Below are 23782 nucleotides of genomic sequence, written 5' to 3' on the forward strand. Positions count from 1 at the left end.
CTAATTAGAATATTAAACCATAGGCTGTGCATATTGGATCAGGCCGTTTGCCTGTGCATAATCACATCTTAGCTGCAGGTAATGGAAAGCTCTTGGGAATTTTAAGCTCCAAATGGAGGGGGTGAGGATGCTCTGCTTTCAGAAGACAATCCTGGTATCTCAGACCACATGAATGCTAGCTTCTCTCTGCCCTCACAGGGCCAGCCTACATGTGGGGTCATGCTGGAGGCTGCCCTGTCAAATTAACAGCTGTCATCCAGGATCAGGAATGGAGCAGATTCTGTTCTTCCATAATTCTGTTTGTTTTTGGCCACACCATTAGGAAACAGAAGTTAGACATCGTCTCTGTCTAATTGTAGCCCACATAGGGAAGTGACTGGGCATTCAGCTATCTGTCATCATGAATATTCATAGGGAAGGACAAGAGCAAACAGGGACTGTGCGCATGTAACTGAAGACGGACTCTCCATGGGAGCCCTCTCTGTGGGTGTTGCAGCTGTGAGCTGTATGAAAGGGGAAGAGTAGGAGATAGCCCAGCTTGTGGCTGCTTGCTGGTGTGTTATGGCTCTATTCCTGCTGTCTGGGGAGTGTGTTTGATATAGATTTGCTGAATGGAGAAGAGAACCCAGCCCTACAGTGAGCTTCATCAGAACATCAGGTCTGATCAATTGATCTTTACCATTAAGTGCTGAGGTAGGCAGAATATGAGACCTGGACTCTTGGGATTCTTGGCTCAATTGCTCAATAAGGCACATGTGTGTATGCTGGGATCATGTATGAGCATCTGCCAATTAGGAACCAGAACCCAGTAAGAGAATTGTCAGACACTAAGAGTTATCAACTACCAAAATGGGCTGGAAGCTGAATCTTACTCAAAGCTACCTCAACCTTGGCCTTGCAAGTTGCAAAGAATGTCCTGATGAACACACTTGAACTTCTGATCCGCAGAACGGTGAGATATTGGCCAGATGCTATTTGTGGTAATTGGTTACAGGGAGATAGAAAACAAATTCAAATGTGACCATAAAAAAATCTAGAAATCTCTCCGGGTGTCCGTAGGACATGGATTTCAAGCTGCTCTTCCTGGCCTTAAATCTGTCTCTGTCACTTCAGTGGCTAAAAGATTAGCAGGCTGGGGCTGGGGCTGGGGCTGGGGCTCCTCCCTGTGAACTGTGAATGGATACACAGTGGGGGGTGGTGTATTTGTTGCTATTTTTTCTTATTGCTGTGATAAAATACCCAAGAAATCAATTTAAGGAAGGAAGCATATTTTTTGGCTCACAGTTTGAAGGCTCAGTCCAACATGGTGGGGAAGCCAAGCATGAGCTTGGGGCAGCTGGTCACATGGCATCTTCAGCTGAGAAGCAAAGGATACTCTCAGAGTTTTTTTTTCTATGATCCTATATCCTGTTGACTGGACAATCAAGATTACTTAATTGTCTCAGTCCCCTAATCCACTATCCCACCCATCTGTGAATTCAGCTACCTGTAGCCACTTGAGAATATTAAAGGGTCATTCCAGAAATTAATAATTCGTAAGTTTTGAATTGCATTCTCTCCTGAATTCTCATTCCATTTTTACTGAGGAGTTTTAATCCAGCAACATGGCTGCTCTGGAAAGGAATCACATCCAAAGATATGATCCAGCCAGAATGCAAACACGCTCTGGATTTACAGTAAGATCTCAATGAAATACAGACACACCTTTAATCCCTAACAATGACGGTAAAGTTAGTTTGTAGAAGGCTGCAGTATTTGAAAGTGACATCTCTTAAGGGGCAAACAAAGTGACAAATCAGAGAAAGAGCTGACAGATTGAGTCAGAGACAGGATACACCCAACTCTTATGAGGACAGCACAGGAAAAAGAAGCAACTTCAGAGAAGGGCAGGGAGAGAGTCCATCAGTTCCGTTGAGTTTAGTTGAGTGCAGAGCAGTTCAGTTCAGTTTTCAGTTCAGTTCAGTTCAGTTCAGTTCAGTTCAGTTCAGTTCTATGCAGTCAGTGCCATTCAGTTCGTGGAGTTCAGAGGCAATTTTGACAAACAGAGCAATTCAGTCAGAAGCTGAGAAAAGCAAGTTTGAATGAGTCAGCTTGGAGAGGAGTTTGAGCCAGAACAGCTAAGTTGAACCAGCCAGCCAGCCAGAGTTCAGAAAGAAAGAACTAGAAAGAGTGAGTTTATTCAGCAGTAAGCCTCTGAGACAACAATTACATCTGGAGAGTAAAATGCTACTTTTATACATCCTGCTCTGTTTTGCCTAGCCCCGTGTATAGTATAGTATAATATAGTCCATACAGTACATTATAGTACAGTACAGTACTGCAGTCAAATGTAAGTGTTCCCTTTTTGTACCACAACACACAGTAATATCCATGAGAGCAATTTGAATCATCCAAAGAGAAGTGGGAAGCACCACCTTAAATTATAAAATGTGAAAGTTCAATAAGATATATTGGGGGGCACAGTCACACAGCTTTTATTATGGATAACATTATCATCGTTATGTTAATATTGTTAAATTCTTCCTGTGTCTTATTTATATACTGAATTTTATCATCGTTTGGTATGTATATGGAACGAATGTAATATAAACTAGCTTCAGTAGTATCTGTGGTTTCAGACATTCTTTGGGGGCCATAGAACATACACCCCATGGATAGAGGAGACTCCTAAAATACCTCCTCACAGGATCATGGTAAGAGTCAAAGAAGGGAAAACACACAAAGAGTGTGCCTGGCATGTGGTACCTCCTTAGGAAGCCCTCCATTATTACTACTCAAAACAATAGTTGTAGAATGTTCTGAGGCTTTGGGGGACATTCCCCACATCTCTCCCCGCCTCCATCAGAAGTTGTCATTTTGCTGTGCTGTCATCATTGTCTATCCAGCCCTACTGGCTCCCGTACCTTCCCATGCCACTCAAAGGCACCTGGGCTTCCTGTTCTGACCCTAGGTAGACAGCTAGAAAGTCAGGCAACTCTACTTCTGACATAAACCTATGCAGCCAACACCATTCATGGGCAGAGTATCCATGTCTCCCCCCTGAGTCCTCCTCTATTTCTTTTCTGGAGAGTTCACACGGCTGGCTGGCATTTGGCTCAAAAGGAAATATACAAAGACTCTTATGGATCTGAAGATCCCAATAGGTGAAGGATAAGTATCGGAGAAGAGCTCTTGAGCTTCTGATCCACTCGGGGCTGCTGCTGACTCCCCACTTCAGAACACAGTAGACAACACGATGCCTGTGAAGGACGGCTGTCCCTTGGCAACCCCAATGTCCAAGCCCGCTAGATTCTCAGCATTGTAAGAGCAGGCCACTCAAGGGTCCTCTTGCCTTGTTCTGCTGTGCTCCCAAATGAGCTCTGGGTCCTGGATCTCTGCCAAGGAAAAGGAAAACACCATTTCAGGGCCAAAGCCATCTCCCTCCTTTAGCTCCACTGGCCAGAAGCCCTGGGAAAAGGGTTATGTGGGAGAAGCAGGGTGGCTGAGTCGTTCTGTAGCCAGGGGCAGATGGCCAGGGAATGGGGCTCCGTGTGGTACCTTCCACCACATCTGTAAGTGACAGTCTCAGGAGCTGGTGGGTAGGGTGAAACAATAGGAGAAAAGCTTTCCGTGGCCACACCTCCCTCCTTCGTCCAGCTATGAAAATGATTGCTGGTAACAAACACTTCAATGTCTGTGGTTTGGCCTCACTTTGGAACAAAAGTAGAAGATCTGACCAGTTAGCTACATCCCACCCCTAAACTTGTTCCTAGAGCAAGGCCTTGATTATAGTACAAGAATGTTTTTTTTGTTTGTTTGTTTGTTTTGGTTTTTTGAGACAGGGTTTCTCTGTGTAGCTCTGGCTGTCCTGGAACTCACTTTGTAGACCAGGCTGGCCTCGAACTCAGAAATCCGCCTGCCTCTGCCTCCCAAGTGCTGGGATTAAAGGCGTGCGCCACCACGCCCGGCTGAATGTTTTTAATTATTGATGATTGTTCTTCCTGTTCACAGCCCCTTTCCTTTCTTTTCCTTCTTGCTTCTTCCCTCTCAGCCTCTTCTTCCTCCTCCCCTGTCTCTCCCTTGTCCTTCCCTCCTTCCTTCATCCCTTTCACTTCCCTGGCTTTTCCATTCCTCCCTTGCTTCTTGTCTCTCCACTCTTTTACCTTCCTCTCCCCTCTTTTCTCTCATTCCCTTCTTTCTGTCCCTCTCTTCCTTCCTCACCTTCTTCCCTCTCTTCCATGCTCCCTCCACATCTAGATTTCTTTCTTCCTTCATTCCCTGTTACCTTTCTTCTCTCTTTCCTTCCTTCCCTTTCCCCTGCCTCCCTCTCAGCTCCTTCCCTCCCTTCTTTGAGGGAGCCTTGGGTCTCTAGCATTGACATTGCCTGAGAATTTTCAATAACTGGACTGTTTGACCTTGCTGCAGCCTGGTGGAGTCTGCAGCTGAGTGGTGTCCTGGGAGGATGGAGACGCACATGGAAGCTGGAAAAGTGGTCCCTAGCCCAAGCTTCTCTCTCACCAGACAGACAGACAGACAGAGTCACCCACTGCTTTGGGGGAAGCAGTCACTGCAGAATGAGAAAACACTGTGAAGGGGGGCAGAAAATCTACAGTTTGTCTTTAAGGCAGAGCTAGATGTGTGTACACATGAAGAATAAACACACTTTCCCTAGTCCCAGACTTTCCATAGTCCCAGATACACAGAAAGACTCCACCCTAGGGAAGGGAGGGAACATAGGACCATGGGGACAGAGCCAAGTGAGACAAGGGCTCCAGGTCTCTGGGAAGGCTGCCATCCGTCCTGTGCCAGGGAGCCACATGGCAGCCAGGCTGTGCCCAGGCGTCTTTCTCATAGCCATCTGCTGGGAGGCACTCGTAGCCAGGTTGCCAGCCAATCACACAGAAGGATGTAGATCTTCCATGCCAGTGTTTGCCTCAGCCTGTGTCTGACTCCCTGGGGCCCCCTGCGTCAGTCTCCTGCATCTGAGTATGGGGTTGCCGACTAAAGAAGTGTCATGGTCCTGGACCCACTGGGACCAAGGTGAAGCAGGCAGCAGCCCCGGCTGTCACCTCTCTCCTCCACACACGCATCCACCAACCTGCCTTACTTACACTGTGCAAGGCCCACTGTGGGAAGCCAGGGCTTGGCTCCCAGCTTCAGCCTTTATGGGAAGAAACAAACCATGAGTGACTTACAGTGTGATGGACTGTCAGAATTAGGAGTAATTGGGAAAGTCAAAATTTTTTAAGGTATTGTCCTCCCATCCTTCCTTCATCTGTTCCTCATTCATTTCTTCTTTTTTCCTCCCCTCCTTCCTTCCCTCTCTCCCATTCACCAGATAGATACTGTGCAGAGTCTCCTACAAGTACAGGAGACACTAGGAGAGCCAGTACTGATCACTTCACTTGGCCTCGTGTAACTTACTCTCTGTTAATGTACTGTATGTATGCAATGTGCTGTATGTACTGTGTGTATTGTATGTACTATATCCATGCAATGCACTGTATATATACTGTATATACACTGTATATATGCACTGTATATATGTAATGCACTATGCAGACTCTATTATGTAGCCAACTGTATGTGTGTAATATACTGTATATATGCAATGTATTATATGTAATATGCTGTATGTACTGCATGCATATAAGGCACCATATTTATTGTAGGTAATAGGCTGTATGTAGTATATGTATGTAATGCACTCTGTGTACTGTATATATATAATATGCTGTATATACTGTATGTATGAATGTACTGTATATATGTAATGTGCTGTATGTACTGTATGTATGTAATATACTATATAATGTATGTACATAATGTACGGTATGTATACTGTATGCGTATAATGTACAATATATACTATATGTATGTAATATACTGTATATATGTAATGTCCTGTATGTAATGCAGCAATGAAACAACCAGAGAGCCCCCCCTCCAAGGGCTTATATGCAGTTACTGATCACTGAGGGAGGAGACGTTGTCTTCAGTGGTATACTCCCTGAAGAGCTGCCCATGCTCTAAGTAACTCTAACTAAACTCACTGGTGCAAGAAAAGGGGGGTGAGGGACACAGAAGTAGAAGGGCAACTAGTTAGGAAGAGGAAGAGATGGGTGGGGGACGGGTGAAGAGATGGTAATGAAGAGTGGATATGATTAAGCATATTATATACATGTATGCAAATGTAATAATGAGGGCCACGGAGATGGCTCAGTTGGTAAAAGAGCTCAATCAGAAAGCTGCCGTGATCCAAGTACAATCCCTGGAACCCACATTTTAAACATTGGCTAACATAGTAGCAGTGCTGTGCATCTTAGGAGATAGCAGGTGCAGACGGGAGAGTCGCTCAAAAAGTGTGGGCCAGCTAGGCTGGAGTGCATAGCCCAGCAGCAGAAACAAGAGAGGCCCAGTCTCAAGAGGGTAGAAAGGGAGAATCTGTCTGTCTGTCTGTCTGTCTGTCTGTCATTAGTTCTAGCTCTATTACACACACACTAAATCAAAATGCTTATTATTATTTATAGTTACTATATGCTGTTATGCTGCACTGTCTAGTTTTACATCAACTTGATATGAGCTGGGGTCATCAGAGAGAATGGAGCCTCAGTTGAGAAAATGTCTCCATAAAATATGGCTGTAGGCAAGTCTGTGAGGCATTTTCTTAATTAGTGATTGATGGGGGAGGGCTTGCCCATTATGGCCAGTGCCACCCCTGGCCCCGTAGTCCTGGGTTCTATAAGAAAGCAGAGTGAGCAAGCCAGTAGGCAGCACCTGTCCGTGGCCTCCTCAACAGCTCTGCCTCCAGGTTTCTCCCTATTTGAATTTCTGACCTCCCTGCTTTTGATAATGAACTGTTGTTTGGAACAGTGAAATAAACTGAATTTTATCATTGCTTGGTATGTATCTCCTTCCTTCCCTTCCTCCCCATGGGGCTTTTAGGCATGGCGGTTCATCACAGGAAGGGTAATCCTAACTAGGACAAACTTTAAAAAAGGAAAACCAAGTGAAAGGAGTGTTTGGCTTGGATGACACGGAGGCCTTTAGCATCCCCTCCCCCACCACCAACAAGCAGCTTCTGTGCCCAGGGGCCCAGATATTTACGGAGGAGAGTCAGCAGTAAGGAGCACACTCTCTTCTGCGGCTCTGTCCCTGCCAAAAGGCACCAAGAGAATGGAGAGGTCACAGCCGTCCAGCAGGGCCACCTCACAGACTTGCTGAATGGAGTTCTATGTGGAAAGTCAGGCAGGGCTGGAGCCAAGGCAGGCAGGCTCCTGGCTCTCTGGCGGCAGTGCCCGGCACTGCCAGCTGCCAGCTGGCTCTGCTAATCACCTGTCGCCAAGGATGGGGCAGGAAGCAGAGCAAGAACTGAAGAGGCCCAGACAGAAGGCGCTGGAGCACAGCAGGCTGGCATCTCAGAGATGTAGGCTGCCCAGCTGGACCCCTGGTAATAGCTCCGCTCTTGCAAGGAATCGTTTGGCAGGGCCCTGCCTTCTTCCTCCCAAAGGCTCCCTGGGCCTGCTTGTTCCTGCTCAGAGCAATGGCTCCAGTTTTCCCCAGGGCTCCACGGGAATTGTTGAGGGTGAGTTTGGGGAAGATGCAAAGAGAGCAGAAGCCAGGGGCTCTTTCTAGGCCAATACTTGTTCAAGAGCAACTTCATGTAAGCCACAGTGTAACTTTTTTTTTTATATATAAAGAAAACAGTAAGTTACAATTTGGGTGGCATGTTTCACTGAGCCTGTGGTATACTATATATAAACATAAAGCACTGCCGTGCTTGGTGTTATTCCTTTGTATCAAGTATTCTCAAGCTCTAGAAGGTGTGTCCAACCTCTTGTCACTGAGAAATTACATCATCATCTATAACATTCAAGCTGGAGAGTTGTGTGACACAGTCACACATACAAAAGAGAAGCCTCATAGTGCCTGAAGTAAGTTTACCATTTTGTCTTGGGCCACTTTCCTAGCTATCCCTGGCCTTCGGTTGGCTCACAGGCGACAGTGAACTGCTACTTTGTGTTTTATGCCCATAGCCCACTGCTCTCCAGATTGGTTGAATCATCCAAAAATACATCTTGTGCTCAGGGAGGCTCCTACTGAGGCCCTCCATTTGTCTCTTCCCAGCCTCAAAATCTCTGTGTGTCTTAAGTGTCAGCCCTTGGCTCTCCCTGGTGCCTTCCAGAATAACCTCTGGTTTCTGCGTGGGAACAGGCTAGGGGAGGGGGAATCCTGATGAGATGGAGTTAGCATCCCTGGACCTGCCTAGAACTGGCGCAAATTCACTTACAAATTCACAGCTTGACTTTCTGATTTCTACCTTGCCTCAGACTCCCAGGCACTAGAGGTGGAATGGGGGTATGTGTGACTTGGTTAATGTAAGCTTCTCTCCAAGCTGGGTCAGCTCAGGATTCTCCCTTGGAGATGGTTAAGGTAGACAGAGAAGAGAGTCTGGGAGCTGCACCAAGCTATCCCACTGTGGAGGCCCAGCTGAGCAGTGGGCTGGACTCTTTTTCTATCTCTCTGTGTCTTTAAATGCACCTAGAAATTCTTGGATGGGACGTCTAACACATATGCTTTTTGCATAGCCAACCCCTATAGATTCTAGTCTCCCCTTATAGATGTTCTGGTTCCTCATATATGACAGCGTGGCATCTGCACAGAACCTATGCACATCTGCTTGTATGCTTGGAATCATTACTACTGATCAAGCCTAGTCGGATGCAAATACTATGTTAATAGTATACAGAGTAATGAGGAAAAACAGAAAAGATGCTCAGAAAAGACACAATCTTGCCAACTAGGTGCGTGTATGTGTGTGTGTGTGTGCGCGTGTGCGTGCGTGTGTGTGTGTGTTTAAGCCAGAGGTCAACCTCTGCTGTCAACCCTCAAGTCTCTTCCCATCTTGTATTTTGAGACACAGTCTCTTGGTAGCCTGGAGTTCTCAGAATATTCTGGGCTAGCCAGCCAGCAAACCCCAGGGATCTAGCTGTTTTCGCATCATTAGCTCTAGGATTGCAAGCATGAGCCACCATAGCTCTTAGCTCTTTTACATGGGTTCTGGGCCTGAGTTCCATCTTCACACTTGTAAGGGGGTAAGCACTGTAATGGCTGAACAATTTCCCTCCTCTGACCTGAGGGAAGGAGCAGCGTCTCCTGCTCCCATCTGCTGTCAGTTAAAGGCTGCTCACAAGGACTTCAACCAGGGAAAGGAAACTCCCAACCATGGAGATGGGGGCAGTGAGTAACCAGGTCAGTTGGCACTGGGGATGGCTTTGTGTTGGCCCCAAGAGAGTCTGTGTCTACCTAGAACCTCTGCATCATGCGATGCATCATGAGCTGTGCCATGCTTAGACAGTGGCTCCCTTTATTTGAGCTCCCCCACTCCTCTGCCCCCTGGGAGTCTGCGGCAAGACACACATCAGAAAGCCAAGCTGTGAACTTGCAGTAAGTGAATTTGCGCCAGCTGCTAGGCAGGCCCAGGGATGCTAACTCGGTCTCAGCAGGAATCCCCCTCCCCTAGCCTGCTCCCATGCAGAAACCAGAGGTTGTTCTGGAAGGCACCAGGGAGAGTCAAAGGCAGCATTAAAATCTCTGTGATATAGAATCCCCCGTGGTGTGATTGGTTAACATATGGTTCTTATATAAAGGTTCGTATCACCTGTATGAACACAGACTTGGTACACAGGAGGATGGAAGGAATGTTGATGGATGGGAGGCCAGCTGATGGATGGGAGGCCAGCTGATGGATGGATGGCCAACTGTCTTTGTTTGGCCTTCCCAAAAGTGGTCTCTGAGATCAGGACAGCAGTGCTGGTAGCTCATTTTAAAAGGAAGGAGACATCAGGAGACAGGCATAGAGAGAAGAAAAGAAGAAAAGAAAAATGCTTTTAAGCCACCACCCCTGTAACTGAAGGGCACTCAGTTCTACTTAAGAAACTCTTGGGATCAGTGTAGCAATGGATGCATCGTCTGAGCTGCTCTGTATTGGGGGGGGGGGGGGGAGGAATACTTATATACCCACTTCTATCAACAATCAACTGAGGGCTGCTCAGAAGGAAACCAGCCAAAGAGAACTCCCCAGCAAGGAAAGAGAATTGCTGGTAGTGTATGACCAGGTCAGCAGGCACTGAGGTGGTAGCCAGAAGGGCACGGGTGGGGCATGGCTGTATCAGTGTAAGAAAGCATGGTCCATGGGCTCCTGACTTGGACCAGGCCAGGAGTAGACTGGCAGCTCTGCCCCAGCTCTGGCATGCCTTCAGAGACATTCTGCTCACTTCAGGCCAAGGGTCACTCATACAACCAAGTTGGAGTGAGCTGAGTTTCAGGCAGTCATCCCATAGAGTGACTTGTTCCAGACTGTGACCCGCAGGTGCCTTTGGGTGGATTCCCGGAAATGTCTGACCCAAACTCACCTCTTCTCTTGGTGACTTCTGGCTGACTTGTAGGCACAGCAGGAAAGCCAGGCTTTTCGAGAATGTTGGAGTCCTGCATTTCCCCTTCTTGTGGTTTTCAGCTTGACAGGCCAAGCCTGGCTCGGCAGGCATGCTCTAGCTCTAGTGTTGAGCTGTTCTCTGGCATCTCTGTATTGAGAGCAAAGCCAACTTTGGAGGTCAAAGAGGAGGGCCCAACGGGCTCCTGTTATCTATCTAGATATGTTTGTGTCCCCTATCTATACATCCACTTAATTTTATATATATATATATATATATATATGATAGGTATGTATGTGCATATATGTCTGTCTATCTGTTCATCCATCCTGTTTTGAAAGGTACATCCTCATGGGGGCAAGATCAGCTAGAGGCTTTGATGGTCCTTAGGGGACCTTGTTTTATTAAGTCAATGTACGTGAGTGAGTTGTTTAGTCATATTCCTTTCTAGACTATAATGCACCTGTATCCATCTGAGGATAACTTACACATCTACCTCATTTTAATCTTTTCAAGGCAGCATGCATTGAGTAGTGGGGGGGGAGGGGAGTAAAAGAAAGGGAAAAGAGGTAGAGGATAAAGGAGAGGAGGGAGGAGATGAGGAAAGAAAGAAAGGGTAACTCTAAATTGAAAATCAAGCAGGGTGCATCCTTTTAACACAGCAAGCTAGCAAGGGCCTCCACGTTTCCCAGGGCCACAGAGTTCCAGGTGCACTGGCTTGTGGGGAAATAGATACCTCTCTCGGATTGAGGGCTAACCAGTACAGTTCCCCACCGAAGCCGCAATGCAGTGGGAAGAGGGAGAACAGAAGTCTGTATATGGGACATGCGCATGCCATTTTCCAGAGTACTACAACAGGAGGAAGGTCCAGTCACCGGAGGCTTGATGGCTCTCTCGCCTGACTTCTCTCTCTTGTCCCATACTCCCCAGGGCTTCCCCTGCCTCCCAGACAAATGTCTGTACCTAATTCCTGGCTTGGGTCCACTGGAGGAACCCTGCCCAGGGGAGAAGCCACCTGGCTTTCTTACCATCTGGAATATTTTTAGAATGGCAGTTTAATGTTCTAAGCCTCAACATTCAAGTCTCAATTCAAACGCCCGCACTTCAGAAGTTGTCCCTGTAGACACCTGTCCCCTCATAATCTCTCTGCTTTGTGTGTGAATTTGACTAGCATCTGGTCCCTATTTATCTGGTAGAGCACTAGTCTAGACTTGCTGGGGTAGGGATTTGTAGATATGATTAAAGTTCACACACAGATACTTTCAGTAACTTAGTCCATAACTGGAGTTAGGAACCCAACCAGAGAAAAGACCTGACATACAAGGATGCCAGGAAGAAGACACAATTGCATTCAGACTGTGGCTTCCATTATATCTTGAAGTTTCCAGGCCTCCTTCCCAGGGGCCAGCCCTACAGTTGCTGAACTAGCCAGTCCCTGTCGTTGTCTAAGCTGAGTCCTTGCAATGAATTACACAGTATTCATGTCTTTCTTGTACTTTCTCTGGGTGACACAACACCCTACCATCCTTTAGGATCGATTTAGGGTTGCTCATTTGGTAAACAAGACTCCAAAATCGGGGCTGGAGAGTTGGATGACTCAGCAGTTAAGAGCACTGGCTGCTCTTCTAGAAAATCCAGGTTTGATTCTCAGCACCCACGTGGTGACTCACAACTTCCGTGTATCTAGTTCCAGGGGATTTGACATCCTTTTCTGACCTTTTCAACCACTATATGCATGTGATACACAAACATAAACACAGGCAAAACCCTCAACCACATAAAATAAAGTTTAAAAATAAGTTTAAAAAAAACAACAAAAGACTGCAGGGTGTAATATTATATTGGGGAGAATATAGATATTCTAAAATACTTATAGATTTCCTGAAATTCAAATATAATTGAGTATTCTATATTTGCTCTTCCTGAAATTTCAACTTATTTCTTCTTCAGCTGCTTATTTCTGGCCTGGCTCCCAATCTAGTCAGTGAGCCCTATGAGCACAGGAGACATCATGCCAAGTTCATGGCTGTTCCCCCAGGTCCCAAAACAGTGCTCATAAAGAGGCAGTACTTACTGGGGATTTGTGGAGTGGATGAAATCAATGAATGTAGTTACGTTATCTGCATGCAAGCTTGCAGCCTTGAGAGTCTCAAGTCATCCTTCAAACATACAAAACAGGACTGATGTTGGCTGTGGTGGTGCGCACTCTAATCCCGGTGCCTGGAAAATGGGAGCAAAACGACCAAGAGTTCAATGCCATCCGTAGCAACAGGGTGATCCAAAGCCAAGCTAGGCTACATCAGACACTGGCTTTTTAAAAAGGGGGTGGAGGTAGAGGTGAAGGTGGGGGTGGAGAGACAACTCAAAGGCTAACACTGGCCGAGCATCAGAGTACCCAGGTCTGACTTCCAGAACCTACAGGGAATCTCACAGCCACCTATAATGCCAGCTCCACAGACTCTGACACCCTCCAGCTTCTGCAGGCACCCGTGTATGGATGACAAACACTCACGCAGACACATACATTAAAATAATATTAAGCCAAACAAACAAATGGCTAAACAAGGCATCCATGTGTGTGGCCTTCGGACAAGGCATCCGCTTTGACGCTACTACGGCTGTCACAATTGCTTGATTCTTCTAAGAGATTTCAGCTTTGGCCATTTTATGCAAATGAGTAGAAGCTGAGAAATGAAGGTGATATGGCAGCTAGGAGACTTGTCTCCTAAACTTGAAATCCCCCCCAAAGAGGAAAGTGTGGGACGTAAAACCATGCCAGGAAATTTGGTAAGGTAGAGCAGGTTGAGACCTGGAGACTCAGTGGACACACACCTTAAGGACTCTCAGCTTCTTGCCAGATTCCTGGCTTGGAATACGTGTCCTGCTCCTCACATAGAAGCTTAGCCAATAAGCTTCCCTTCCCAGACATTCCTTCCTACAAAGGGTATTTAATCTCAGGCCCACCCTAGGAGAAAAGGAGTATGGTTTTATGCATCCATTTTCCGCCATGACAATGAACTGTTTAGAACCCTGGACTGTCTCTTTTCATCAAGATCCCTTGTGGGGACCCATGAGGAAAGCCTTAGCCTACAGAGTCGCAGCCTAATCTCCTGTAGAAGGGACCTCTCTGCCCTCCCAGCCACAACCACCACTAAGCCTACCTCTGCCAGGGCAATCATGCCTGTTGGGATGAGCTGAAGCTCTCCTTGTCTCCCACCCCCCACCCCCACCCCCACCCCAGCCCCACGACCTCCCCTCCTCCCCCGCCCCCTGCCCCGACTCCATTTCTCTGCTCTTCTGTAACTCCCAGCGGTGCCTGGATGCCCAAGAGTCTGAGAACCTCATGGCCCTGGCCTGTTTGCAGGCCCAGGGACCCCTGAGCCAGCTCCAACTTTCCCAGGTCTCAGACTGTTTCCCGGCTTCCCCACAGCCCAGCACCCGCCCCAGGTGGCAGCAGTGTGGGATAAACTCAGGCAAACTCCCCAGATTCCACCTCCCGGAGCGGCTGTGCCCAGTGGGCCTAAAAAAAAAAAAAAAAAAAAAAAAAAGATATCAAGACCCTTTTAACACATATCTCCTGCCCCAGTTAGAAGCTTGCCTGTGCCTTTGGGAGGAGGGGAAAGGTACCAGAGTTATGCCCCTAGAACTGCTTGGTGTTGGATCTGGGTCCCCCCCCCTTTTTTTTTTTTTTTTTTTTTTTTTTTTGCATTTTGAGCCAGCAGTAGCTTTCAGCAAGTCCGGAAAGCTATTGTTTGATTTGAGGCATTGACCTTTTGTTCTGCCTACAGCTAAGCCAAGCTCAGGTGACATCCCTTCCAGAACATTTCCCAGCCTCCCAGCTGCCTTCCCTAAGCCCCACCCCCAGAACCTTTCTTGCTTTCTGTACCCACTCCTAGGACTATGCAATATAGAGGGATTAGTGCCCCAGCTAGCCTTACACAACACACCTGTGCTACGGACAGCCTTTTCTCCCATGGCAAACACCTCCTATTTCCAAAAGGAGCCTTTATTTACCCGGGGCTTAGCGCCAGGCAGGGTAGAGATGAACCTGAACTCGATGTTAAAAGACCTGGCTCTGAAGCCCAGCTCTGTCCTTGGCAAACTGTGTGCCCCCTGACCAACAACCTTACTGCAAGCTGAAGCTGTTTCTTGGTCATCCAATGGGATGCAGTGAGGATGCTGAGAGATTTGTGTGTGCTCCTCTGGGGAGATTTTAATGAAGTAGACCTTAGCAAAAATAGGGCTTGAATGATTGTCTGAATTAATTTACAATCTCTTCAAGAACTGAAAAACAACAGTAGAAATTCTCTATGTGAGAATAAACAGCTTGTATGTTGTCAAGAGTGTCTGGGACATTGGACAGAACAGGACATCCACCTGACCCTCGTCTCCCCTACCAAGTGGGACAGACCATCTCTGTGCCTGAGCAAACCAGATGCCGTCCTGCACCAAAATGTTCCATCATGATGCCCCCACCAGTGGGCTGGCAATCCTGACTGTTTTCTCTGGGCTGAAACACAGGAGTCTCAAGACCTGTCTGGGAAGTAAGGAATGGGTGGAGAAAGCGTTGCTTGACTTGTGCCCAACGCGACGCAGTCCAGCCCTTCTCACCCCTGTTTTCCTCTCTAGAGATCCTGTGTGACACTTAAGCTACTTTTCCTGTTGCTGCCATAAAATACCCCAACAAAAGCAACTTTCAGAAGGATTATTTTGCTTAAGGTGTGAGGGGCCAGCCATCCTCCAGCCATCATCATGGAAAACTTAACGAAGCAGGAGCCTCCTCAGTCAGCTGGTCTGTCACACTGCACCCAAGTCAGGAGGCAGAGACACGGGTGTGGCCCTCAGCAGGGAGCCCCAGGTCACAAACAGTGCTGCCAACATTTAGGATAGGTCTTCCCACCCCAATTAAATTAGGAATCTAATTTAGATAATCCCTCCTAGGCATGCTTGGAGGCTTGTCTCCTAGGTAACACTGAATCCTGTCAAGTTGACAATCAATTCTATCACCTAACGATAACCAAGGACTCCAGCACTGTTGACATTCAAGACTGATAATCGCTTGCCCTGCGTACCACACTCCCCTGTCTACATCCAGACAAAAGCAGCGCCGCTGGCTCCTGCACACAGTACCTCCTACCAGTGGTGCCAACCAGGAAAAGCCCCAGGGGGACAACATTGTCTGTAGTCAGGCATCCTTGCAATAGCTGTCAAACTTGATGATTATTTCATGGGCTTTCATAGAGTGAAGAGCCCTGCACAGGGGGTAATTTTAAATTATTTTGCTCTAATTCCAAGGAAAATTAAGTTTCCCCTTTCTGAGATCCCTTGACATTTAAAAAAAAATATTAACTGCAGGCCAGGGATATAGCTCAGTTGGTAATGTGCTTGCCCAGCATGCATGAAGCCTTGAGTTCAGTCTCGAACATTAAATAATGATGGGCATGGTGTAATCCTATAATCCCAGTACTTGAGGGATAGAGGTAGGAGGACCAGAAGTTCAAAGCCATCCTCAGCTACACACTGAGTTAGATAAGGCCAGCTTGGGCTAGAGATGCTGTCTCAAGAAAATGCCAACTGCTATCAATAACAGGATACTTCTCACTCTATGGTTTGAAACGTGCTCCAGAGGCTTGTGAACTTAACCCCTTCTTCCCTAGCTGCTGCTGCTGTTTCAAAAGGGTTGGAGTACCTTTAGGTGGGGAAAGCTGGTATGTGGTGGGGGCAGAGGGTGAGATTCTGTAGCCTGACTCTGCTTCTCCGCAACGCTGCTTCGTGACTGCAGGAGTCACGTCCTTCTTCATCATGGTGGACTGTATCATCTCAACCTGTGAGCTAAAAATAAACCCTTCCTCCCTTGAGTTGATTCTTGTTAGTTGTTTGGTCACAGCAAGGGAAATGCAGGTAAGCTCTGACATCATTCCATTCTGTACCTAAGAAAACACAAGCTCTTTATATGGACATGATGTGAAGAGGTGGTGGAGAAGGAAGAAGAGGAGGACAAAGAGAAGGAGGAGGAAGAGGATGAGAAGGGAGAGGAGGAGGAAGAGGAAGAGGAGGAGGAAGGGGAGGAGGCAAGCTTACAAAACTATGACCTGTGTTGGGGAGTTCTAAATCCACATACTCAACCTGCTATCTCTCTGTGGCTATCAGCATTTTAGCAGCTGACAAGAGCACCGGTCTGTGATTCCACAGCTTCTAGAAGTTATGTTAAGCTGTGGCTTCTGACGTCCTCTGCACTACTGTGTTCCAGATGGAGTCCTGGATTTGGGGGTTTGTGGGCCTTGACTGGGAAAGTTCCACTTTCAAGTTTGCATAGCTGTTGGCGGATCTAGCTCTTCACTCGCACAGAAGGTTGGGTCCTTCTTGCTGACACTTGGAGGTCACCGTAGCCAGTTCTTGCCAGGTGAGCCTTGAACAGTTCTCAGCAGGACAACTGGCCTCCACAGAGCTGGCAAGGGTTGGGGGAGTCTGAAGCAAGATGTAGTAAAGAGACTGTGAATGGCATGTTAGCTCTGTTTTGTTGGTTAAAAGCAAATGGCTAGCTCAATGGGCATAAGTACCAACAGAGAAGAGTCACCAGGGCGGCTCACCAGACTGTGTTGTCCTATTTCCCATGTGACCCCTGCATCACATCTGTACAGGCTGGTTACAGCTGTGACTTTAAATGCTGCTTTGGGGCTTAGATTTTACTCTGTATATTCCCTTGGTTGTGTTGGCTGCTATAGTTAATATCAGAGACTGGGTCATGGTCTCATAGTTGCAGAGGCTGAGAAACTCAAGACCAAGGTGCTGATGGCTTCCTGTTCTGCTAAGGGCTCTTCCTGGCTTCTTGCAGATAGATAGTTTCCTTCTCCCAAAAGATGGTATTTTATACCGTGTGTGTGTGTGTGTGTGTGTGTGTGTGTGTGTGTGTGAGAGAGAGAGAGAGAGAGAGAGAGACAGAGACAGAGAGAGACAGAGAGAGAGAGAGACAGAGAGAGAGACAGAGAGACAGAGAGACAGAGAGTCTACAACCTGGATAAAGGTGTGTATTTCATCAAAGGAAAGTGTTTTTCAGAGGAAGAGATGTTGATTCATCTGAAATTGGCATCTTTTTTTTTTTTTTAAAAAAAAAAAAAAACCTACCTTTGAATGTAAAGCCAACCTAATCACTTGTTAAGTCTTAGAGTCCAGGGGCTGAGTCAATGGAAAACAGGCTGACTGAAGCACTGGGAAGCTTCCAGAGCTTGGTGCAGATCCAGGAGAGGTGAGTATGATAAGCAGGATCTGTGGAGGAGGCCCTCTGAGGCGAACATGATGGGATTGTGTCCAACCAAGGCAATGTAACAGAAATGTGGGCTCTGGAGCATATTCCTACAGGCAGCATTTTCCAAAATGCCTGTAAGGATGCTCATACCTGCTCCCAAAGGACCGTGGTGAACACCGAGAGAGACACGCCCAGAAGCCCGCCATAGTTTTGTGACTAGAGTAGTGGTTGGCAAAACTTGTAACAGCTTCCTCTGTTGCCATCACAAAGCATAGTAAACTTTGAGGGATTGGGGCCAGCGAGGTGGCTCAGCATGTAAAGGTACTGGCTGTCAAATCTGACAAGCTGAGTTGGATCCTTGGGACCCACCTACAGGGTGGAAGGAAAATGTTGACTTCTTCCTGCACGTTGTTCTATGACCTCCACAGACATGGTATCACACACGCGTGCACACACACACACACCACATACACATGCACACATTCACACCCACATGCATGCATGCACATGCACAGAAAGAATTAAAATTTTAAATTGCAGCAAACTTAAAATAATATGTATGCACAATACATTATCTTTATAGAGTCAAAAGTGAAATGAAGTGAGTGAAGGTGTTGGCAGGTTTGCCTTTCTTCTGGAAACTACAGAGAATCTGTCCTTGTTCTTCCAAGATCCAGAGGCTTCCTGCATCCCCCACTTCATCTTGCAAGCCACCAGCCAGGCATACAGCATCTTTCTTCTCTCCATTCCTTACTATGAGCAGTCATGCCTCCCTCTTGCAAGGATTCTTGAGTTAATATTGGGTGCACTATGGTCATCTACTATCTCAAGAGTCCTACTTCGGTCATAACCACAAAGCCCACTTTACCATATAAGGCATTCTGATCCCCCAGGATTTGCCGGTGTCTCAGCCTCACTGGTCCCATTCCTCAGAACGCCCAGCACATTCCAGCACCGGTTCAAGTCCCGAGTCTCACCTTGGACTCAACAGTCAACTCTCAAATATCATCATCTCATCTCATTTAGATGGGAGTAAGACTCGGGTAGATTCTAAATGGGGGTACAGATTCTTGTCATCTGTGTACCTGGGAAAGAAGCCAGTGAGTAGTTAGTCAGCTGCCCCTAGGTACAGTATGTCCTGTGGCTTTTCCTGGGGGAGGTGTGAACAAATACCCATTCACCCCAAACAGGGCACCAAGGACAGATCCAAAAACCCTTCCATGCAGGTCCAGCTTAGTGCAGTAAGTTTCCTGGGGTGACTCACAGGCAGTTGCATCACTGAGAGCCCACCCAGTCATGGGCAACCACTTAGAAAATCTACATCCCTGGGGTTCCAGCACAACTCAGGCAGCTGGGTACACTGAAAAGATCTCCTCTCCTTAGCCACCATTGCACTTAGCTAAAGATCAAGGAGGAGACTTCCACTCTTGTGACTTTGTGACTTCATTCGTCTGGTAAGTTAGGTGAATTCCTCTAGTGCCTCCAAGAGAGAAGGTTTCAATTTAGAGGAAGGGACTGAGTAATACAAGATACAGCAGCCACAGCCTCGCTCTCTCAAACAGGCAGGACCTTGGAAGGAAAAGGAAGGGGCTTGCCCCAAGCTGGTTGTAAATCCAGTCAAACCCAAGCTGGTTCAGGACCGGCTCTTGGCTCTACCCTCTGGGTTCATGGCTCAGTCTCAGAGTCTTCCTTCCTTCCTTCCTCGGGAAGGACAGCATGACTTTCAGTTGTCATAAAACGTGGATGAAAAGCAACTTGGGGAGGAAAGACATTATTTGGCTTACAGTTCACCTTTGAGGGAAGACAGGATGGGAGGGAATGTGCTCAAGTGGGTGTATCAGGAACCACGGAGTGCGGATTACTGATTTGCTCCTCATGGCTTGCTCAGATAACTTTCTTTTATAACCCAGGATCACCTGCCTGGGGATGGCACCACCCACCCCTTCCACATCAACAATCAGTCAACAAAATGTCCCACAGACATGCCTATGGGCAAATTTGATGGAGATAATTCCTCAATCAAGGTTCCCTCTTCCCAGGTGACTCTAGTTTGTGCCAAGTTGACAAAAACTAACCACCCAAGGTCACTCTTGTTTGCAGTTGGATTGTTCCACCAGCCTGTTTGTTTCATGTGTATAGAATTTTGGAATTTGACTGCCTCCATTCTTCTTGTCCCCTCTCCTTCAGTGCAAGCTGGCAGGGGTTTCTGCTGGCATACACACAGACTCATTATATTTATCCTTCAAGGCATATTGTGCCTGTTGCCTCTTGTTATAAATAAAGTTTTATTGAAACATAAGCACAAGTGCTTGTTAGTGCTTTGTTGTTACTGTATCATTGGCAGGCCAATAGGATGGAAAGGGCTGCAAGAGAAACAGCCTGGCTTACAAGCTAAAACTCCCCTCTCCCTCTCCCTCTCCCTCTCCCTCTCCCTCTCCCTCTCCCTCTCCCTCTCCCTCTCCCTCTCCCTCTCCCAGTCTCTCTCTGTCTCTCTCTCCAGCCCTCTGTAAAGAATGCTTGTTGGGAACTGGCTCCGAGTCAAACCTCAAGAAGCATTGGGGTTTTAGAAAGACAGGCTTGAGTGGGTTGAAAGATTGGTGCTGTGTGGCCACGATTCTGAGGTTGTGGGATGTGAAAGGAGAAGAGAGGGGAGAGGTATGCGAGAAGAGAGCTGCTCAACTTCAAACACCAACTTAATCTTCTTGGCCAGTTGCCTTGGAAGCCTGGGGCTGAGATCATTAAGCAGCAAGACGATGAGGAGGAAAACAGTCAATCAAATGAAAGGAAGATGAGCTTCAAGATGCCCATCTGCACTCTGCACGGGAGAGGCCGAGGCAAGAGGATTAAGAGTTCCAGGCCAGCCTGGGCTTTAGCGGGAGCTGCTGTCTCAAGACAAACAAACAAATCAATCACAGAAGGGAAGAAATCCAAAGTGGGCTCGACTGAAGGAAGAGGATCATCGTAAGAGCAGCGCAGCGGGTTCCTCTGTATGGCAGCTTCGTGCTTCCTGGCCATCCTCCCTTCAAATAGTCCCATGGGCTCACATTTTGGCAAGCAATTGCTGTGTCCCACCTGCCAGAACCGGGCCTGGGCGGCTAACAAGCCTTTCTTTTTGCTGTTATTCAGTAGAAGCGGAGCACGTTCACAGTGAGGGGTTGCTGGGTTTGTTCCTTTACACAGGGAGACAGCTTGATTAGCTACGTCTTCTAAAATCCCTTCACTGCAGAATTCCTGCTCACACCCTATCTCAGGGGATTGTGCCTGACACAGACTCTGCTTGCCTGGTTGTCAGCTCCAAGTGTTATTTAGCCAAAACGAACCAGGACAAACAAGGCGCGCACACAGATCAGATCCAGTTGGGGACCTAGAGGCTAACAGACACTGATGTTCTCTTGAAAAATAGCTCACTTGGGGAGTAGCGGATAGGAAGAGCTAACTACTCCACGGTGCTTTGGAAATGCCTTGTTAGAAGGGGCTTAGTTAGGCTTGGGGTTTTGGGTGGAGACAGCATGTCAAATTTGCGGTTTCTCTCTAAACATCCACCAGAGGCTCTGGTATCAGAGCTGAAATGAAGGTCCTCCCCCACAACTCACCGCAATCTCTCCCTACACAGCTAAGGCATGAGTGCAGGGGCAGCTCTCCCTCTGTGCTGATAGACTATCTGAGGCAGGCCCTGTATTCTATTTCAGGAAATCAGACCAAATAAAGTTCATTCCAATTAAAAAGCACCGCAGGCCAGGAGAACAACAAGCACCCACCTCACACAAAACAGCGCAGCCGCAAGCAAAGCCCCTCACGGAGTCAATGACAGCGGTCCCTGGCTGAGGTGAAGGTTTGTTCAGTGAGATCAAAGCTGCCCGGTAAATCGGGCTGAGAGGATTATTCTCCCACATAGCCATCACCAGGCATCTTGATATGTATATCATGTACAACCACCCAGAGGAGGAGAGGCAGCTACGAGGGAGTTTGATTCCAAACATTACAGAGCCAAGTTATCATATGGCTTTTAAATATTGAGCCTCAACTTGCTTCATCTCGATAGGACAGATTTTTGAGCTGAGAACACAAGCGCGCACACGCACACACACACACACACACACACGCACACGCACACGCACACGTACAAACTCACACACATACTCAGCTTCTTTGTGTGCTTTGGTAATGGTCTGCTGTGGTGTCACCTAATTCATGGAATCAGGTTCTGTTCTGGTTCTGCTTTGCATAGGAACCGCCCTCCTCCAGCTCCCCAACCTGCCCCCTGGGCTCTCAGGTAAGAGCCTGTGGTCTCCAGCTGGCGGCAGTGCTTAGGAAAGTTGTGTAAACTTTGGGATGTAGGGGCTGGCTTTTTACTTTTTACTTTTTGCTGCAGTTCTGACTATCACTAGGAACTGGACCCAGCTGCTGTGCCTTCCCGACCAGGGTGGCCAGAAACCTTTGGAAGGGTGAGGCAAAAGAACTGCTTTCCTCTTCACTCATGTCTCTCAGGTATTTTTTGTCCTGGGAACAAGGAAAACTACTAACACCAAGTCAAATGTTCCCAAAGGTCAGAGGTTCTAAATGTTCCCAAAGGCCAAAAGTCAAGTGCAGTTAAAACTGCTTTTGGAAAATTCCAATGGGCCTAAGTGGGGTGAGAGGAGTGCTCTGTAAGAAGCAGGGACTGGCTTGCCTCACGCTGAGGAGGACACGCAGAGCCAAAGACCTGCTACAGCTCTTATTCTTGTACTGAAGGATATAAAGTGGAATCCACTTGAACCAAAGCAAAGGTTAGATAAGGTCACCACCATCAACTGAGCAATGCAAGTCCTCCCTGCCAACACAGGAGGCTTTGGTGCCCTCTCCGCAGGGGAAGCTGCTAGCCTCTAGGTTTCTCACTGGCTGGTTGATAGTAAAGAATTTCCCATCATCACTCCCCATAAGCACACCATCATGGTCCTCTGACGCAGTCCCTTCCCAACAGCCTTTTCCATGACCATATACACTGAATGGGGCTTTGCTTGGTCCATGCCCTTCCTCTCTTGGCTCTCTCTCTCTCCTTGGCACTTCCATTTAATGCTAGAAGCTTTCCATAAGAGCAGTACTCTGAAATCTGACCCAGAGGACTTCTGGGTATAATCCACTTAGCAATTTCCCAGATAAGTGGCTTGGTGGATGTCATTCTTCAGACTCCTGTAGGTTGGGATAGTGACAAAAACCCCCTCAACACTTAGGTTAAAAGGGGGAAATTTTTGATTCATACACATGACAATTTGTGTATGTCTGGTGAATCTACCAATAAGGAGCTCCCCCCCTCCCCCGACTCCCCAAGCCAACACCCCCCCCCCCGCTCCCCCCCTAACCCGCCTAGATCTGGCTTTTCATTCCTTCTCAGCTCAGGCTACTTTTCTCTGGGATTAGAAGTTTCTCTTCTCTGAATAGGTTGGAGGGAGCTCACCTCATCTTCCTGCTTTCTGAGTGAATGGAGAATTCTCTCCTAGGATCTGATGGATGAATTCCATAGGATTCTGACAGGCTGCACTGGGTGCCTCGTGTCTCCATCAATGAGACTGCGGCCAAGCACTGAGAGTCAATGGTCCTCTCTTCCATCCCACCTACGTGCAGAAGGGGAGACTGAGCAGCTGGGCCACCTGACAGATCATACATGAGACTCCATAGCAACAGGTAATTTCTAAAAGAAAGAGGAAGTCTGTCTTAGTCAGTGCTCTTGCTGTGAAGAGACACCATGGCCACGGCAATTCTCATAAAGGAAAGTATTTAATTGGAGGTTGCCTACAGTTTCGGAGGTCTAGTCCGTTTTCAGCATGGTTGGGAAGCATGGAGGCATGCAGGCAGATGTGGTGCTGGAGAAATAGCTGAGAGATCTACATCCAGATCTGTGGGCAGCAGGGAGAGAGAAAGCCTCTGGGCCCTGCTTAGGCTTTTGAAAACCTCAAAGCCCACCACCAGAGACACACTTCTCCAACAAAGCCACACCTCCTATTAAATAGTACCACTCCCTGGTGACCAAGCATTTAAATGTATGAATAGCCTATGGGGGCCATTCTCATTGGAAACATCACAGAGGAGGGGTGCTGAGAGGTAGAAACAGCAAGTATAGAGAAGGGGAGAACGGACTCTACCAACT

The 23782-nt window shown here is 47.5% G+C and overlaps 1 long non-coding RNA gene across 2 annotated transcripts; it reads right to left on the reverse strand.

The window, feature by feature from the left end:
• Positions 1 to 2217: 2217 nt before the first annotated feature.
• Positions 2218 to 23242, reverse strand: Gm33201. Of its 2 annotated transcripts, none has more exons than XR_377910.2 (4): positions 23093 to 23242; positions 12487 to 12632; positions 10395 to 10562; positions 2218 to 3374 (listed from the first exon to the last, which is right to left on the reverse strand). It is a non-coding gene; the product is annotated as a predicted gene, 33201 (long non-coding RNA). The 2 variants fall into 2 exon arrangements; XR_869308.1 differs by lacking the exon at positions 23093 to 23242 and adding an exon at positions 16102 to 16265.
• Positions 23243 to 23782: the final 540 nt, after the last annotated feature.

The sequence above is a fragment of the Mus musculus genome, chromosome 6 (assembly GCF_000001635.26).
Source record: "Mus musculus strain C57BL/6J chromosome 6, GRCm38.p6 C57BL/6J".
NCBI lineage: Eukaryota > Metazoa > Chordata > Mammalia > Rodentia > Muridae > Mus > Mus musculus.